Source organism: Stegostoma tigrinum, chromosome 1, assembly GCF_030684315.1.
Source record: "Stegostoma tigrinum isolate sSteTig4 chromosome 1, sSteTig4.hap1, whole genome shotgun sequence".
In the NCBI taxonomy this organism is placed as follows: domain Eukaryota; kingdom Metazoa; phylum Chordata; class Chondrichthyes; order Orectolobiformes; family Stegostomatidae; genus Stegostoma; species Stegostoma tigrinum.
Window position 1 is genome coordinate 13,708,768 of NC_081354.1, and position 17,674 is coordinate 13,726,441.

Below are 17,674 nucleotides of genomic sequence, written 5' to 3' on the forward strand. Positions count from 1 at the left end.
CTGAATTGCCCTGGATCTAAGTGCCTTTCGCTAGGCCATTTCAGAGGACAGTTAGAAACCAACCACATTACGATAAGTCGCCTGAAGGCCAGACTGGATAAGGCAGCAGATTTCCTTCCCTGAAAGAAGTTAATGAGCCAGAAAGATTTTTATAATCATAAGCAGTGACATTTCACAATCTGCCATGTTGGGATTCAAACCCCATTCTCCAGAACATTAAGGCCTGGCATTCCTGTAGATCCAGTAACATTACAAATTTACCACACCTCTGCTGACCAAAGACTGGTGGCAGGGGGGTTAGGAATGAGGTGGAGGGGAGAAACCAGTTTATCCCTGCCCACTCCTCCCACCCCCAAAGTCTGGTCACAATCCAGAGACAATCCTGGGTGAGGATACCTCCTGGGTTAAACACGATGCTTCCCAATGTCAAATAGCATGGTTCATGCTCACCAACTGCAATTACATAAGAAAATGCACATTGGACTGAGGTGCTGGTTAGCTCCTGCTTATGGAAATGTATATCAGTGGGTGGATACCATTGGGCATGGGGAGAGGTGGGTTAGGCATCAGCAAAGAGAGGGGCTAATTGGAATGGAAGAAAGAATTACTATATTTTAAACCCTACCTCAAGATGGGTATAGATGCCAAGCAACATTAAACCAAAGGAAGCAATTTTTCCATGATTAATTTTCCAACAGTAAGTGAGGCACCATTCAAAACTCATGTGCCAAATTACAAGTTACCCTACAATATACTACAGAATACACCAACAATAAATTAGCGCTAAAGGATTCGAGAAAAACAACAGCACCTCGCAGAATGAAGTGTTACATTGCACTGTAGAAACAAGTGAAGACACCCCCAACAGTGGCTCCCAAATCCCAAACTTCTCCCACCCAGGATGATAAGGACAGCAAGCACATGGGACAACTTGGAAATACAATGCCATTTCTTCATGGTCAATAGGTCGAAATCTCAATCCTTAGTTAACTGTACTATCGCCACATGGACTGCAGTGTTTCGAATAGCACAACACTACCTTTCCAAAGAAAATGGGCAAGAAACATTGGACTGTCAAGAAATGCCCACCAATAAATGAATCAATTAGGGTTAAATCAAACATCTAACTTATCATGAGCAAACATCATTAACGTGTACACCACCAGGTGTGATAAAGCAGCCTTCAGATTAAATTTCAAATCAGGAGATTTGATTCATCACATTTTGCAATAGGACCTTTAAAAATAATGTGTGTTGGTTCCAACACACGTACAGAAAATGACTCCATACCATGGTTATTAAAAATTCATGAGGTAATTTTAAGTTGTAGACTTGCTGCCCCAGCTGAATTTGTGGCCATCTTTGTCTGTGTGTATCGAGATCAGTGAGAATTGGTCATGTCTCTTGGTGGCTAGTTGATGTTCATGTATCCGCATTGTCAGTTTTCTTCCAGTTTAGCGTCTGTAACTTTTCTTAGAGTCCTTGTATGAAATCTTGTGCATAATGTTGGCTTTATAGGTTGGAGGTATGGGATGCTTTATGTTTGCCAGTAGCTGTCGCAGGCTGGTTGCTAGTTTGTGGGCCACCCTGATACCTCGGGGTCTGAGTAGTTTTGTGGATATCTCTGACATGTTTCTGATGTAGGGGAAGGTGACTAGTGTGTCTGGCCATGTTGTGTTTTCTTGCTGCGGTCTGCTGTGAAGGTAAAGGTGGATTGTGCTTTTTGGGTATTCATCCTTTTTAAAAACTCTGCATATGTGCTCCCGTTCTGATTGCGCTTTGACGCAGCACGGTGACTCAATGGTTAGCACTGCAGCCTCAAAGCACAGGAACCCAGGTTCGATTCCACCCTCGGGCGATTGTCTGCATGGAGTTTGCACATTCTCCCTGTGTCTGTGTGGGTTTCGTCAGGATGCTTCGGTTTTCTCTCACAGTCCAAAGATATTCAGGCTAAGTGGATTGGCCATGATAAATTGCCCATAGTGTTCAGGAATTCCTAGATTAGGTGGTTTAGAGGGTAATGGATCCGGGTGGGATGCTCTGAGGGTTGGTATAACTTGTTGGGCTGAAGGGCCTGTTTCCACACTGTAGGGGTTCTATGATCTGTGCTTTCCGGGTTGCTGCAGTGTGTTGTGGCCCGTTTGAATAGTGTCCTGATACAGCTCCGTTTATAGCTGTTGGCGTGGTTGCTGGAGTAATTAAATATCTGGTCCATAAATGTGGTCTTTCTGTATACGCTAGTGAAGAAGAAAGTCGATGTTTCGGGTCAGGACCCTTCTCAGAAAAGATTTCTGAAGAAGGGTCCTGACCCAAAACGTCAGCTTTCCTGCTCCCCTGCTGCTGCCCAGCCTGCTGTGTTCCTCCAGCTCCACACTGTTATCTCGGACGCCAGTGTTGGCAGCTCTTGCTTTCTCCGTTACACGATTTGATGCTGCAGCCAATTAGCACTGCAGGGTAAAGTGCGATTGCTCCCTTCTTGTGTCTCACTCACGCCCAACTGAATATTATAAAGCCGCTGATGTGCACTTACTATTCGGGCTACAGTGAGGCACAACATGGGCCTAATGGAATTGAGACTTTACTGAATGGTGAAGATGACATGAGTGGTTGAGTGGTCTACTCCTGTTCCTAATTCATATGCTATGTGACGGGCGGCGGGGGGGGCGGGGAGCGGCAGGAAATCAGTTTGCTCAGTTGATTGGATGGCTAGTTTGCAATGCAGAGTAACACCGATGGCTTGGGCTCAATTCCTACACTTGGCTGAAGTTACCATAAAGAACTCTCCTTCCCAACCACTCCCCTTGCCCTAGGCACGGTGACCTTCAGGTTAAACCACCTCCAATCGTTTCTCACTAATGGGACTGCTGCAGTATGGTCTAAAACAAAAACAAAAGAGCAGAAAGGACCTGTTCCTGTTCTGAAGGAGGGCCATTGAACCTGAAGCATTGACTCTGATTTCTCTCCACAGATGCTGCCAGTCTTGCTGAACGTTTTCAGCAATTTTTGTTTCTGTTTCTGTATTTCCAACATTCACAGCTGTTCTAATGGGTGCTTTGAAATTAAATTGCTACTTTTTAAAAACTTCTTTCATGGGGTGAGGATATTGCTAGTTAGGCCAGCATTTATTGTCCATCCCTAATTGCCCAGAGGGCAGTTAAGAGTCAACTACATTGCTGTGGGTCTACTGTCTCATATGGGCCAGACCAGGTAAGGATTGTAGTTTCCTTTCCTAAAGGAACCAGATGGTTTTTTCCAACAATTGGCAATGGACTCACGGTCATCGTTATACTTCTATTTCCAGATTTTTATTAAATTAAAATTTCACCATTGCAGGATTTGAATCCAGGTCCCCAGAACATTACCTGGGTCTCTGGATTAATCGCTAAACAATAATACCACTAGGCCATTGCCTCCCAATGTTTTCTATCTCAACATCTTTCTAATTCATTCGTGGGATATGGATTGGAGCTTGTTACTTAGGTCCCTTCTGTTCCGAAGAGGGTCACTGGACCCAAAACATTATCTTTGCTTTCTCTCCATAGATGCGGCCAGACATGCTGTGATTTTCCAGCAATTTATGCTTTTGTTTCTGATCTCCAGTATCAACAGCTTTTTTTTTATTTCGCCCCAAGTTCTGTAGGGAAACGGTGATAATATCTTTACCGATGTATGTAAGTTTGCAAATCTGAATTCCTCTTCTGTAAAAAAATACTAGATTGTCAAGTTGGCATCAGGTTAAGTGTGTGTGAAGCTTTTTGTTTCTGTGATAGAAACATAACTGGTTCACAAATGCCCTTTAGGGAATGAAAACTGACATCCTTATCTAGTCAGAATGAAGGCTCACCATCATTTTCTCAAGGGCAAATGTGAACGTGCAGCTTTGCAAATGACATTTACACTCTGAGCCCAGAAAAAAAAACACATTGAAAATATATTCCTCCAGTTCTGTTTGTAGGCTGTGCACAATGTCCTAAAGTGACCCGGTTAGTAAATAGAATTTACTGAAGTGAGTGAGATGTTGGCTACCAGCAATAGTGTGACAACCAAATGTTAAATGCAAAATTTTCAAAAGCATGAACAGGAGACGTGCAAATGGAAACAAAGGATTACTAAAATGGATATTGCGCAGGATTCATGAATTACAGATTTGGAAGGTGCAAATATATACACACAAATACACACACATGTATAAAGATGTTCAGTAAGTCACACACTGAGTACATAATCATACGTTCCTCCATCTGCGTACGTTTCCCTGAGCAAGTCTGGCACTAAGCTTTTAATGTAAATACTTTGCTACTTCCTCCCACTGCAGAAGATGAGGTGGAATGGGAAGAGCTTTTGGTCACGTCAACTTTTGTTTTGGTTATGAGAAACCCACTTCAGTGCACACTGCACCTATTTGTACACAAACAGGGAGAAACTCGATTCTTCCACTCAAGATAAATCCACAAAGCTAGCACATGACTTTCCTCCTTTCTCCTACACTTGGATTTTCAATATCAAATAGACAACTGGGCAATTACAAAAGTACATTAACCAGATTTTACGTTCATCAGCCAGGGCATAAATCCAATGACTGCAACAGAACACATTTCTGCCATGTCAGCGAGACAGAAGTACAGAAAGCCTGCATTTGTGTTCAGTGGACTATTAAGGGTTAGTGCAGTGTCTGTCTAGCATTTACAGCAAGGTTTTGTTCACGTTTCTTTAGAATGAGAGCTTTTAGCTTCAGTGTAATGGCTGACTCCAATCCCATATACCAACCGTGTCCTCTTCACTGATTTGAATAATGGTTTTAGTCCAAGTAAGCTTGATGCTTTATTCAGTGCTGAGTATATGGGATTTTAGGTGGAGCTGACAGTGAGTGGTACTGTCACTGGATTAGAAATCTACAGATCCAAATACTGTTGTGGGGATCTAGATTTGGAATCCACCATGGCAAATGGTAGAATCTGAATTCAACACAAGCTTGAAAACCAAAGTCTAATGATGACCATCAACTCAATTGTTGCAAAAACCCATCTGGCTCACTAATGTCCTTTAGGGAAGGAAATCTGCCATTCTTACCAAGCCTGACCAACATATGACTCCAGTCCCACTCCAACATGGTTAACTCTTAACGGTTGTCTAGGTAACAAATTCTGACCAAGCCAGCAATGCCCATGTCCCACCAATTATAAACAGGGTGAGGTAGAAAATAGCAATGTAATTTAAAAACACCCATTATGCATCCAAAACATTTAAGTGTTTTGTCACTGAAAGGATTTGTCGAGGGAGTTACTTTAACAGTGAGTTTTTAAAACAAAATGCAAAAGAGGGGCAGCATTGTGGCTCAGTGGTTAGCACTGTTGGCTGTCAGTGCCAGGGAACTGGGTTCGATTCCATACTCAGGCGACTGTCTGTGTGGAGTTTGCACTTCTGCCCGTGTCTGTGCAGATTTCCTCTGGGTGCTCCGGCTTCCTCCCACAGTCTAAAGGTGTGCAGGTTGGGTGGATTGGATGTGTTAAAATTTCCTATAGTGTCCAGGGATGTGCAAGTTAGGTGGATTCACCATAGGAAATGCAAGGTTACGGGGCAGTGTGGGTCTGGGTATGATGCTCTTCAGAGGGTCAGTTTGGACTCAACGGGTCAAACAGTCTGCTCCCACACTGTAGGGACTCTTTGTTAAAGTACAGCAATTGAACAAAATGCCTAATAGCAGATATCCTTCTTACAGATTGTGAGCTAAGATGCCTTCAGAAATCAGAAGAGTATCATGTCCATTGTATTGGAAAATCTTTGGACCCAATCTTTCAGAGAGCAGAACCAGGTAGTTTTTTTTAAACAAGGTGAAACTGTGAAGATACCCACAGGGTCAAAAAAGGTTGGATAAAACAAAGACTGATTGGGTGTTCTGAAGTTCAATTTTGAAGAAGGATCACTGGACCCGAAGTATGAACTCTGCTTTCTCTCCACAGATGCTGCCAGATCTGCTGAGTTTTCCCAGAAATTTCTGCTTTTGTTTCTGATCAGGTATCATTCTGGTTGGGTCGTGTAAGATGCTCAACTGCTGTGGGGTAGCATGACTCATTTATTGTTTTGCATATCATTTTAAACCAAGCTATTATTATTGGAATAAATGAATTAGATCATGAATACCACTTATATCTCCGCTTTTCTGTGAAATAAAGTTGGTTATGACACATGTTGGACCCTGGTCTCCACATATTTGTTCAATTCACCCTCACCGAGATTAAAACAATACCTTGCAAAACACATCCTTCAGTTTATAGAGAGGCCGGTGGGTTTACACTTTCATATGAGCAGACACTAGGGTTCTTGTGGCATAGTGGTAGTGTCCTTACTTTTTGGCAATAAGGTCTGGGTTCAAGTCCTACCTGCCAAAGAGGTGTGTAGACATGTCTGAACAGGACAATTAAAATTAATACACAAGCAGAAGCTGGTATGGTCCAATTCAAATCCATAAGAGGCAACTTATTTCCCAGAGTAATCAAGGCCATTAGATAAGATATAGCACTGAGGCCAGGCTAGAATCCAACAGCAAACACAAACAAAAATAGAAATTGCTGGAAAAACTGAGTGCTGAAAAAGAGCCACTGGACCCGTAACGTTAACTCTGCTTTCTCTTCACAGATGCTGCCAGACCTGCTGAGTTTCTCCAGCAACATCTGGTTTTGTTTCTGATTTCCAGCATCCCCAGTTCTTTCATTTTTTTTTGGCAAGAATCCCAAGTGTTTTGGAATTTGCCTTCAAATTAATTCCTGGTGGGAAGAGGTAATAATGATGCTTACACAATGGAGGATAAAATAAATCCCAGGATACTAACTGTGGCAGATTAGCCCTTCAAAATGCAGGGGCAGGGGGGACAGTGTTGGACTGGGGTGGACAAATCACACGACACATGGGTTATATTCCAACAGGTTTGTTTGAAATCACAAGCTTTTGAAGTGCTGCTCCTTCGTCAGGTGAAGTGCTTTCCCGACAAAGGGGCAGTGTTACGAAAGCTTGTGATTTCAAATAAATCTATTGGACTATACCCTAGTGTCGTGTGACTTTTGACCTTCAAGGTTCGAACAGATATCAAATCCTTCACTGAAGCAGCGCTCCGACTCACAACACATGGGGCCAGAACAGTGGGGTTAACATAGTTTAAAATAAACAGAACTGGCTTCTACAGGCAGCGTGTTCTATCAAAATCACAATCTGATCTCAGTGACACAAGATCAATGCCAAGCTCTGAGAAACACAGTACCAGTCAAATTCAATTCCAACCCAGGGAAACATTTATTTAACCCTGTCTTTTGCTCCCTCTTGGTGGCATCTTTCTGCTTGAGGAGATTAATTGCCAAGAATTTAATGCCTTCTGGTCATATTGGCAAGGGTCACTGGAATCTCTGGAGTAGGTTTGACTGGCCCTCCTCACCCTGCAAACTCAGTCCCCTTCCTGTTTACCTATCGTTAATGTCCGGGCTGATGAAAATGTACCAAAATGATACAATAGACATGTCGTTTTCAATCCTGAAGTCACTGTCATATGTGGGAGCTGCTAATCCAAAGATTGGGAGAAGTACTAATGACGGTGGTGTCCCTCCAGGCCTCAAGGGAGCAGCACTTTCTCTTCCCAAAGTACAAAGAGATGCAACTCCAAAGCAGAGAAAGTGTAGAGCTGGATGAACACAGCAGGCCAAGCGGCGTCTTAGGAGCAGAAAAGCTGACGTTTTGGGCCTAGATCAATTTCTGATGAAGGGTCCAGGCCCGAAACGTCAGCTTTTCTGCTCCTGAGATGCTGCTTGGCCTGCTGTGTTCATCCAGCTCCACACTTTGTTATCTCGGATTCTCCAGCATCTGCAGTTACTATTATCTCAACTCTAAAGCAGTACGGCCAACACCAGGCTCCAATCTCCCTACAAATGGTGGGGGCAACCACCAACTATTGCCTCCATGAAAGCATTCAAAGTTTTGGCCTCAACCGCTTTCTGTGGCAGAGAATTCCACAGGGTCAGCACTCTCCAAGTGAACATATTTCTCCTCTTCTCATTCCTAAAGAGCCTATCTTGTATCCTTACGCAGTGGCCCCATTGTTCTGGACTACCCAGTCTTCGCAAGCTTCCTTCATCTTTTTACCCTGCCTAGTCTTCTTAGAATTTTACAGCATTCTATGAGATTCCACGCCCCCCTCCAATTCTTCTAAAGTCCTGTGAATATAGGCCTAACTGATGTCGCCTTTTGTCATAGGTCAGTCCCACCATCTGAAGAATCAGTCTGGTAAACCTTTGTTGTATTCCCCCTGTAGCTAGAATATCCTCTCTCAGATACACAGACCAAAACTGTTTACAATACTCCACATGGTTTCACTAAGACTCTGTACAACTATAGCAAGACAACCCTGTTCCTGTAATCAAAACCTCTCACTATGAAGGCACAACATTTGACTTTTTTTTAACCACTTACTGAACCTGCATGCTTATGTTCAGTTATCACCTCCTTTGTCTTTCCAACTGCTCTTCTCTCTCTTCGGGCTCTATCCTATTGGTTACTCCTTATCCACACACACACACACACACACACACACACACACACACACACACACACACACACACACACACACACACACACACACTTTGCTATTTTCAGCGACTGGTGTACAAGCACATCCCACCATTTCCCAGTTACTGAGACATGCCTTCAATTCCTGATTTTGTTTTCTTCATTAAACTGAACTTGAATTCCACCAGCTGTTGCACTGAAATTTGAAGCCATTTTCGCAGTCCATTAGCCTAGTCCTCTGGATTCCTAATTCTGTGATATTACCACCTTTCCCATTACTGGTGTTAATTCAGTGGCAGATTCTCCTCTGCCATATCATTGACTGATTCCCAATAAGGCCAGGTGGCAGGCTCGGAGCCGGTGATAGGAATATAGGAGTAGGCCATTCAGCCCTTTGTGTCTGTTCCACCATTCAGTGAGGTCATAGCTAGGTCTCACTCCTTGAAGATGTCTCTGGCCCTAATCTCTTAGTATCTTTGTCTAACACAGGTTCATTGTTCATTTTGAAACTTTGATAAATGGATCCAGCAACCACTGCCATTTGTGGAAGCGAGTCCCTAACCTTTCCCGTCCTGTATGTGTAGAACTGCTTCCTAACATCTATCCTCAATGTACCAGCCCTAATTCTCAAACTGTGCAATCTGTGCCAGTATTAGCATCATGGGTTTCATCCTGCACACAGGGAGGTCATTGGGCCCACTGGTGTCTGTGCTGACTCTTCGAAAGGATGGTCCAATGCCACCCACTCTACATTTTCCCCAGAAGAGCTCCTCACTACTGGTGGGGTACCTGAGAATCATTTCAGCACACTCTCCCAGAGCCTCCAGCTTGAGAAGCAGTGCAGACAGGCAGCTGCTATCTCGGGATAGGACTGAAGCCTGCTTTCAGTAGTTTGGCAAGTAAGAGCAACCATGCATAAATGGCAGGTTGCAGTTTAACATCTCAGTAACAAGGTCAAGACTCAAGTGCACCACTGTGTGTTGGCTCCACTTCTGCACCTTGCTCCCAGTCAACAGCGCCTTTGAAAAATCATCATGAACACCATGCAATTTAAAGCAGAACAGAAAGGTTATGTAGCCTTTCCAACAAGAAGACCCAGCACAGAGAGGAAAGGCTTACTCCCTCATGAGATGGTACCATAAGCAATCATTCAGGGCAGCACGCTGGCTCAGTGGTTAGCACTGCTGCCTCACGGATCCAGGGAATGGGGTTCAATTCCAACCCCGGGCGACTGTCTGTGTGGAGTTTGCGCATTCTCCCCCTGTCTGTGTGGGTTTTCTCCGGGTGCTCCGCTTTCCTCCCACAGTCCAAAGATGTGCAGGCGAGGTGGACTGCCCAAGCTAAATTTCCCATGGTGTTTAGGGTTGTGTAAATTAGGTGGGTGAGAGGGGGATGCGTTTGGGTGGGATGCTCTGAGAGTCGGTGTGAACTTATTGGGCCGAAGGGCCTGATTCCACACCGTGGGGATTCTATGCTTCTATGATTCATTCTCAGGACAGGCAATGCGAAGGACAATGTAGAGAAACTGCCTTTTGGCTTCACTGGAGTCATCTGCCAAACCAGGAGAAATGGAAGGTTTGCTTAATTCAGAAACATGCAGAGGCAGCAATCCTCAGAGGAAGAGAGCTGGAGAATCCAGCGGACTGTTCAATCACCATTATAATTATTCACAATGTCAAAGGTAACTGCCTTAATTAACTGAGCAATTTCTCTGATGTATGCTAAATCATTCACAGTCACAATGGCACCTTAACTGGAATGAACATTTGATGTTCTTGCATTAACTTTCACTCAGCAGACATAAATCAGTTAATTTACTGAACTGATTATGAAATTAGAATTCTCTTGCTTTGGGAGATTTTGGAAGTTTGGTTTTCTCAGTCGGGGCCACCGTGCCATGCATACTGTGGAGAAGAATTGCAGACTTGACAGCTGCTACTGATCCTGCAATACACACCCATGACTTTTGTAAAGTAACACGTTCCACCCCGGAACAACCTCAGATGTATTTCAGCAGTAGTCGAAATGCGACTGTATTTAACACGTTCTACTGTGAGAGATAACTGCCACCAGAAACCCTGGACGATCGTGAGAATAAAACTCACGAGCAGAGCTCTTTTTAAAACGTAAACAATGCTGAGGAAGGGCCCTCCTGTGGCACAGTGATAGTGTCCCTATCCCAGACCCAGGTCCAAGTTCCACCTGCACCAGAGGTGTATAATAACAGCTCTGAACAGTTTGATTAGAAAAACAGGTTAAACATAAAAATACATTTAAGGCCACCTTATGGTGCCGTGGTAGTATCCCTACTCCTGGGCTAGGAGGCGTGGGTTCAAGTCGCACCTGCTCCAGATTTGTGTATTTCTGAAAGGGTTGATTAGAAACGTAGGTTATTAAATATTTCCTTAAAAAAATTCTGAGAGGCATAGACATTGGTGTAGTGGTAATTATACTGCTTTACTAATTCCCAAATCGCAGACTCGTGTTCTGACGGTGTAGATTCACATCCCACCAAGGCAATGGTTAAAATTTGAATTCAATTAAAAAAAATCTGAAAAAGAAAAACTAAAGGGGGAGGGGTCTCTTGTGGCACAGTGGTGGTGTGCCTACCTCTTGGCCAGGAGGCCCAAGTTCAGGTCCCACCTGCTCCAGAGGGACGTAAGAACAACTCTGAACATGTTAATGAGAAAGTATCTATAATTAGAAAGTGGACCAATCAAACTCAGCAGCTCTGGCAGCCTCGATGGAGACAGAAACGGGGCCAATGTTCCTACTCCAATACTGGCCAGAGTTTTCTATTTTTATTGGAAATCTCCAACCCACACCTGACCTGATACATTAACGCTCGTTCACCATAGATGCTGCCAGGCTTACCAAGTTTCAACTGAGGTTTCTACTCTTCTTCCCCAATGAATTGCTTCAGAGATGTTACAGCACATGCGAAGTCAGGGGCCTTCCAGCTCAGAGGTAGGGACAGTAACACCAGGCCACAAATGCCTTTGCACTCTCCGTTTTACTCTCTTTAAAAACTCAGCCTTGAATATGCTAAACCACAGAGCCTCAACAATCCTGTAGGGCCAACTCCCCTCTGAGAGAAGCAACAGTGGCATTTTAATCAGTCAGGGGCTCGAGTGTTATGGGGAAAAGGCAGGGAACGCGAGTGTGAGGCTTAGCAGATCAGTCAATAACAGGGCAGACTCGGCAGTCTCAATAGCGTGATTCTGCTGCTATGTCTTATGGTCATGTGTTCTGCGCAGCCAGTCTCTCCATCGCGCGGCACATTTATGAAGTATTTGTGGACACAGAAGACCATAGTGGATATTGTTGTAACCTTAATTCCCTGTTACATTAGGCGATAATGCTTGGTTGTGTTATTTCTTTGCTGTCTGAGACCTCAGCCCAAATTTGTGGCTATGTGCAGAACCCTCTCCACTCCAGCCCAACCCCACCCTGGCCCTGGCTCCATTAGTTGGCCTCTTTCCCACCACTTGACCACTAACATCCAGATGACTGACCCCCACGAGTTCTGTCACTCCCAGTCCGTGGGCAGCAGGGCTGGTTTTGGCCATCACTCTCACCAACCCCAGTGATCACAGACTAAAACATTGGTTCTAAAGAATCAATGAGTATCCAGTGGGTGGCCCTCGATTCAAACCAGCGCCACACCCTCACCCCCATCATCAGTCACTGGTGGGGCTCTTCAGCCTTAGTCCTGGGCCTCCTGGGAGGGTGCTCTGAAAGTAAAGACCACTTGGAGGTCACTGCGAAACTCCCTCAGCCACTCCTCACTAGTAAGCGACCCAAGAGTCTCATCCGAGGGAGTTAAGACCTGTCCTGGGGCGCCACTCGTTGGAAAAGTGTCAGGACAAAGTTTCCACCTTGGAGGAAAGGCAAATACCTCCGTGCACAGTTCTAAATCACGATAACTACCAAGTCTGGAGTGCCGCATTAACCTACAGAATCCCGCCAGTGTGCAAAGAAGCCACTTGACCCATCGAGTCTGCTCCAACCCTCTGAAGAGCATCTCACCCAGACCTAATCCATCCTTGTAACCCTGCATTTCCCATGACCAATCCACCTCCCCCGCACACCTTTGGACTGTGGGAGGAAACCGGGGCATCCGGAGGACACCCACGCAGACACGGGGAGAATATGCAAACTCCACACAGACAGTTGCCTGAAGGTGGAATCGAACCCGGGGGTCCCTGGTGCTGTGAGGCAGCAGTGCTAACCACTAAGCCACCGTGCCACCCCTGGGAATCATTGTTCAAGCTTGAGATACAGGACTAGTCAGTCAGTGCCTTCAAATTTGTGTCCCTATTTTTCTGTAACTAACAATGGAACCTTTTTATCCATCTAGCTCACCTCCCTACTCCTAATGATCCATTTGTTGACTATGAACCTCTTCAGGTCCTGCTTGTAACTTGGTAGTGTTTCTTGTTACCCCATTGGGATGGAGAAAATGGTTCCACACACCCACCATCCCTTCAGTGAAAAGCATCAACTTGCATTTCTTACTTTCTCTAACAATCAAATTGATGCAGTAACATTGGTATTCAATCAACCCTTACTGAATAGCCTAGGCAATGTCTATTACCATGAAGCTGTGGTGTATCTGAACTGGTGGTGTCTAAGGTCCAGCTTACTCGAGGAATTTGGATCTGGATTTGAAAGCAAATTCATTCATGATGATGAACAAGAGGATAAGTAATTGACTTGGCCTGGGCTATTCACCCAGGATATCCATTACTGCTAATACTAATCTCTGATCAAATGATGATCGGGACACTTGGGTTGGCCCTGACACTATTCGGGGCTGACTCTTGCATTTATGTTGAGAGCGGGATTTTTAGAGGCTGTGGAGCTATTTACAAATGGGAGGTGGGACCTCATCCAGGGTTTCTGCCCCCAATCTGGGCATCACTAATTTTCAGGGGCACAGGACAGTACTCCTGCCCCGCCAAACTGCCTGGCTCATGCCTCCCACCTCCTCCCCACACCCCCAACTGCTGTTGGATTAAAGATTGTCACACAAGGCAGATGCATTTCACAACTGATTGTAGATTCTTGGGGTCTCCTTACCTGTCTAAAGGGCAGTGTTTTGCAAGCTAGCTGGTTTGGCGCCGACCAGCACATAGTTTGGATTCAACACTTTTTGTTCACTGTATTTTCAAATGCTCTGGAAATTGATATTAAGCTGAACACCTCCCTCTAGTGGCTGAATAAATTAAATGTAATGGCTACAACGCTTTCTTTGCAGAAAGTGCTTACAGCTTAACATTTCTCCCAAGTCTGATTTGTGCAGTCACATACAAAGGGAGAAATTAAAACGCAAGGCCTAATCTACCACTTGAAGAACCCAAATCCAAATAAAGTGCAAATCAAGTTTGCTGATGAGTTTGCGCATTCAGTAAAAGAAAATGCCCTCAATTATTTCAAGAAGATCAGGGTAATCTCCCATCTCCTCGTCAGCAACTATTCCTGAATCAATAACATTATAAGAAAATTTATTGGTCATGTCATGATGCGTGTGAGTGGATCAAGTTTTATGAAGGCAGAGGGTCTTTACATCCCCCACAACTTTGTCTTTTCAAAATACTGGAAACAAAAACACCATTTGAAAAGCACTTCTAAAAATGAAAACTGATTGGAGTTTCTAGTACAGTGGACATGAACTGTCTGTCCCATATTAATGCACTTAAGGGGAGGCTAGACACTTTTGTGGTGAAAGTAACAGACCTTGAAGTTAATATGGTGAGATAAAGTTACAGCGGGAGGAGATGCATGCAGAGTATTAACACAAACATAGATCAGGCTGTATGGTCTGTTTCTCTGCTGTAACTGCTGTGCAATTATCGTCTGGGTCATAAACCTGAAAACATTGAGCATCTTCTTAAGGATGCAAATACCACTAAAACATCTCTCCGCCTATGAATTCTAAAGGATAGCTATTTAAAGGTTCATCCGAAGGACCAGAAGTCAGTATCTGTAAATGAAAGTGTGTTTCACCACTAGCAATTTAAAATAGAAATGTTAATCAACATCAAGCATAGGGTTACTAAACTACTCATGCAAACTATTCCAAGCTGTATTTCAAATTCAAGCTGCACTGAGAGTTGGAGATATCAAGGTGTAGAGCTGGATGAACACAGCAGGCTAAACAGCATCAGAGGAGCAGGAAGGCTGACGTTTTAGGCCTAGACCCATTTACCATCTCTGTACTGAGAGTTGTTTTTTTTTAACCTCTCATGATCTTTATTAATGTCAATTAAAACACTTCTTACACCTACACCAGGCTTGTCGAATAATAACTTTCAGCTCAATATATTTGCCATTGTGCTACTGGCAAGAGGAACACAGGACACACAGAGACTATATCAGGTCCACTCAGCTTAACCTCCAGAAAAAAGTCTATCCTATAACCTCCACTGAACCTCTTGAAGTCACTTAGACAGTGGACTGGGGCAACAGATAACTCATGAGCCTAACGGATACAGTCTAGCTGGACGTTCAGAAAACTAAAACGACTTGTATTTATAGAGCACCTTTGACCTAACAAAATGGCTCATCCCACTTCATGACAGCAATACAACACAGAATTTGACATTAAGGTGACGTTTGGGACAGATGGCCAAAAGCTCGTTCAGTCAGAACGCTTTCATGGAACATTTTAATTGAGGAAAGAAAGGTAGAGAGGGAAAGAATGTAAGGGAACGAATTTCAATGTGTAGGACCCAGGAAGCTGAAACCAGAACCACCAGCCAAATGTGGTTAATTTTGCAATCTGAGATGTCCAAGATACTGGAATTTGTGGAACACTGGTAAATTTGTTGTAGACTACAGCAGATGACAGAGATAGGAAGGGGAGAAACTATGAGGGTTGAAAAACAAGGATGAGAATTTAAAATCAAGACGCTGCTTAATCAGGGGTCATTACAGGTCAGTTAGCAAGCACAAAGATGATAGTGAACGAGACTGGCATGAGTTAGGACTCATGGCAGAGCATTTTGAATGACTACAGGCTTTGATAAAGAGTCCTTAAAAGAAGTTTCCGTACCAGTTAGAATCATGTGGAATTGGTGATAATCTGTTAATGTGGATTTAGAACTGAGTGAAAGCACACTAGCAGAAAGCAGTAATCAATTGATCAATTGATCAAGATCGTCTTGGCGGTCAGCAATCAGTCGTGTTCCATAGAGATCGTGTCAGGATTTTTGCTGTTTACCACTTACATTAAAAACAGCATAAGGCCATTCAGCCCCTCTAGTTGGCGATGGCTCTCAGTTAAATCACAGTTGATCTATAAATCAACTTTACCCACTTCAGCTCGGTATCGCTTGATCTAGAACCTTTGTATTCCCTTACCTGACAAATATTTGTCAAACTCAGTACTGATAGCATCAATTGACCCAACATCTACTGCGTTTTGGGAAGAAAAATGGTCCAACTGTTCATTTCCCTCCATAAGAGCCTAGTTCTAATTTTAAGTTTATGCTGCTTTGTTTTTGATTGCTCTAACCAGGAGACGGTTTTGTTGTATTCACCCTATTGATTTCTACATTTTTCACGTGTAAAATGATCTGCTCTTGATTTGTCACTTCAGGTCAAAACAACTCAAACTAATAATCTATTTGTAAGCCAGTTTGTAGATGGCATCAAGCTCCCCTTTTTATTTGTTGTACACAGGATGTTGGCGTCACTGGCTAGTTCAGCACATATTGCCCACTCTTAATTACCCAGAGGGCAGTTCAGAATCAACCAAACTTGTGACTCCAGACCCGCAGTAGTAAGTCAGGGTAAGGATGGCAGATTTCTTCCCTAAATGGATAATAGTGAACCAGGTGGTTTTTACGACAATTGACAGGTTATACAGTCACCATTAAATTTGCCTTTTTTAAATTACAGATTTTTGTTGAATTCAAACTTCACCGACTGCCACGGTGGGATTCAAACCCATGCCCCCAGAACATTTGTCTAGGGCTCTAAAATGCTAATGTAGTGATATTACCGCGTCACCAAGTTGGACGTATTTTTTTAAGGAGTGTGTGAGTTGAGAGGTTGCTATGGCAATAACCTCATTTTCCCTGATGACAGCAAGATCATATTAAAAAGAACTTGAAGTGATTTGTGCATTCTACCCTTGGGTACCCTTATCTTGGCAAAAGTTTTCAATCTGCCGTCAAGTTTTGAATGTTGAATGTTAGTGTGTGGACGACGGCGAGATTACGGGTTCACACGAGAACGTGATAGCTCCTGAGCAGGTAAACCTGGTGGATGATTTTCAAATCGCATTGACTTTATTCCTCAAAGGAACAAAACACAATCGACAGTTTCCTCCAGCTTGCTTCTGCTGATCCTGAAGGCAGAACCCTGTTTAGCAATCATATGTCAAGCAATGTTGTCTCATGCAAGCCCATTACATCTTTAGTTTGGAGAAATAGACAAGGAAAAAGAATTAAACAGCTCTTCTCGTCATCTTAGAAGACATCCCAACACACTTCACAGTGTCTTAAGTCCTTGACAAAGTGTTGTGATGCTAGATACCCCAAGCTACATACACCAAAATCTCAAGCAGCAATGAGATCATCACCAGATAATTTATATTTTCTGTGACGTTAGTTGATAGGTACATATTGGCCAAACAGAGATTTGCAATCTTTCAAGAGGACTGAGGAAATCTTCAGTTTAATGTCTCACCCCATAAGCAGCATCTCATGGAATTCATTACTCGGTTAGCTAAAAACCTAGATATTAAAATTAGAACAAAACATGTGTTTATTAAAGTGATTTACATTTCATAGATTCAGGTTTGCTGTTCTTATACAATTGCCTGAACATTGTTGTCCTGGATCCCGATCAGATAGAAGTACGATGTATTTTAAATGCCTTCAATTATCTATTTTCACCTGAGGTCATTTCCAGGGGGTTACAGAAAGAAAATGCGCTTGCACTGCGGTTTAATGGAAATGTAGCTGCAGCGTAAAGTAAAAAGAAGCAGCAACATCATTCAGATTAAATTCTGCCTCATTGAGCAGTCCTCTGTTTATTGCCCTTCAGCAAAGCAGCTAGCTCCCCTTCCAACACTATTATATACAGGATAAAACTAGAACAATGCCTGCAAATC

The 17,674-nt window shown here is 43.5% G+C and overlaps 1 protein-coding gene across 3 annotated transcripts in view; it reads right to left on the reverse strand.

Annotated features, from left to right (window-relative positions):
* Nucleotides 1–17,674, reverse strand: part of fut10 (fucosyltransferase 10) — a 51,417-nt gene that overhangs the window by 4,732 nt on the left and 29,011 nt on the right. The gene's annotated exons all lie outside the window — the stretch shown is intronic.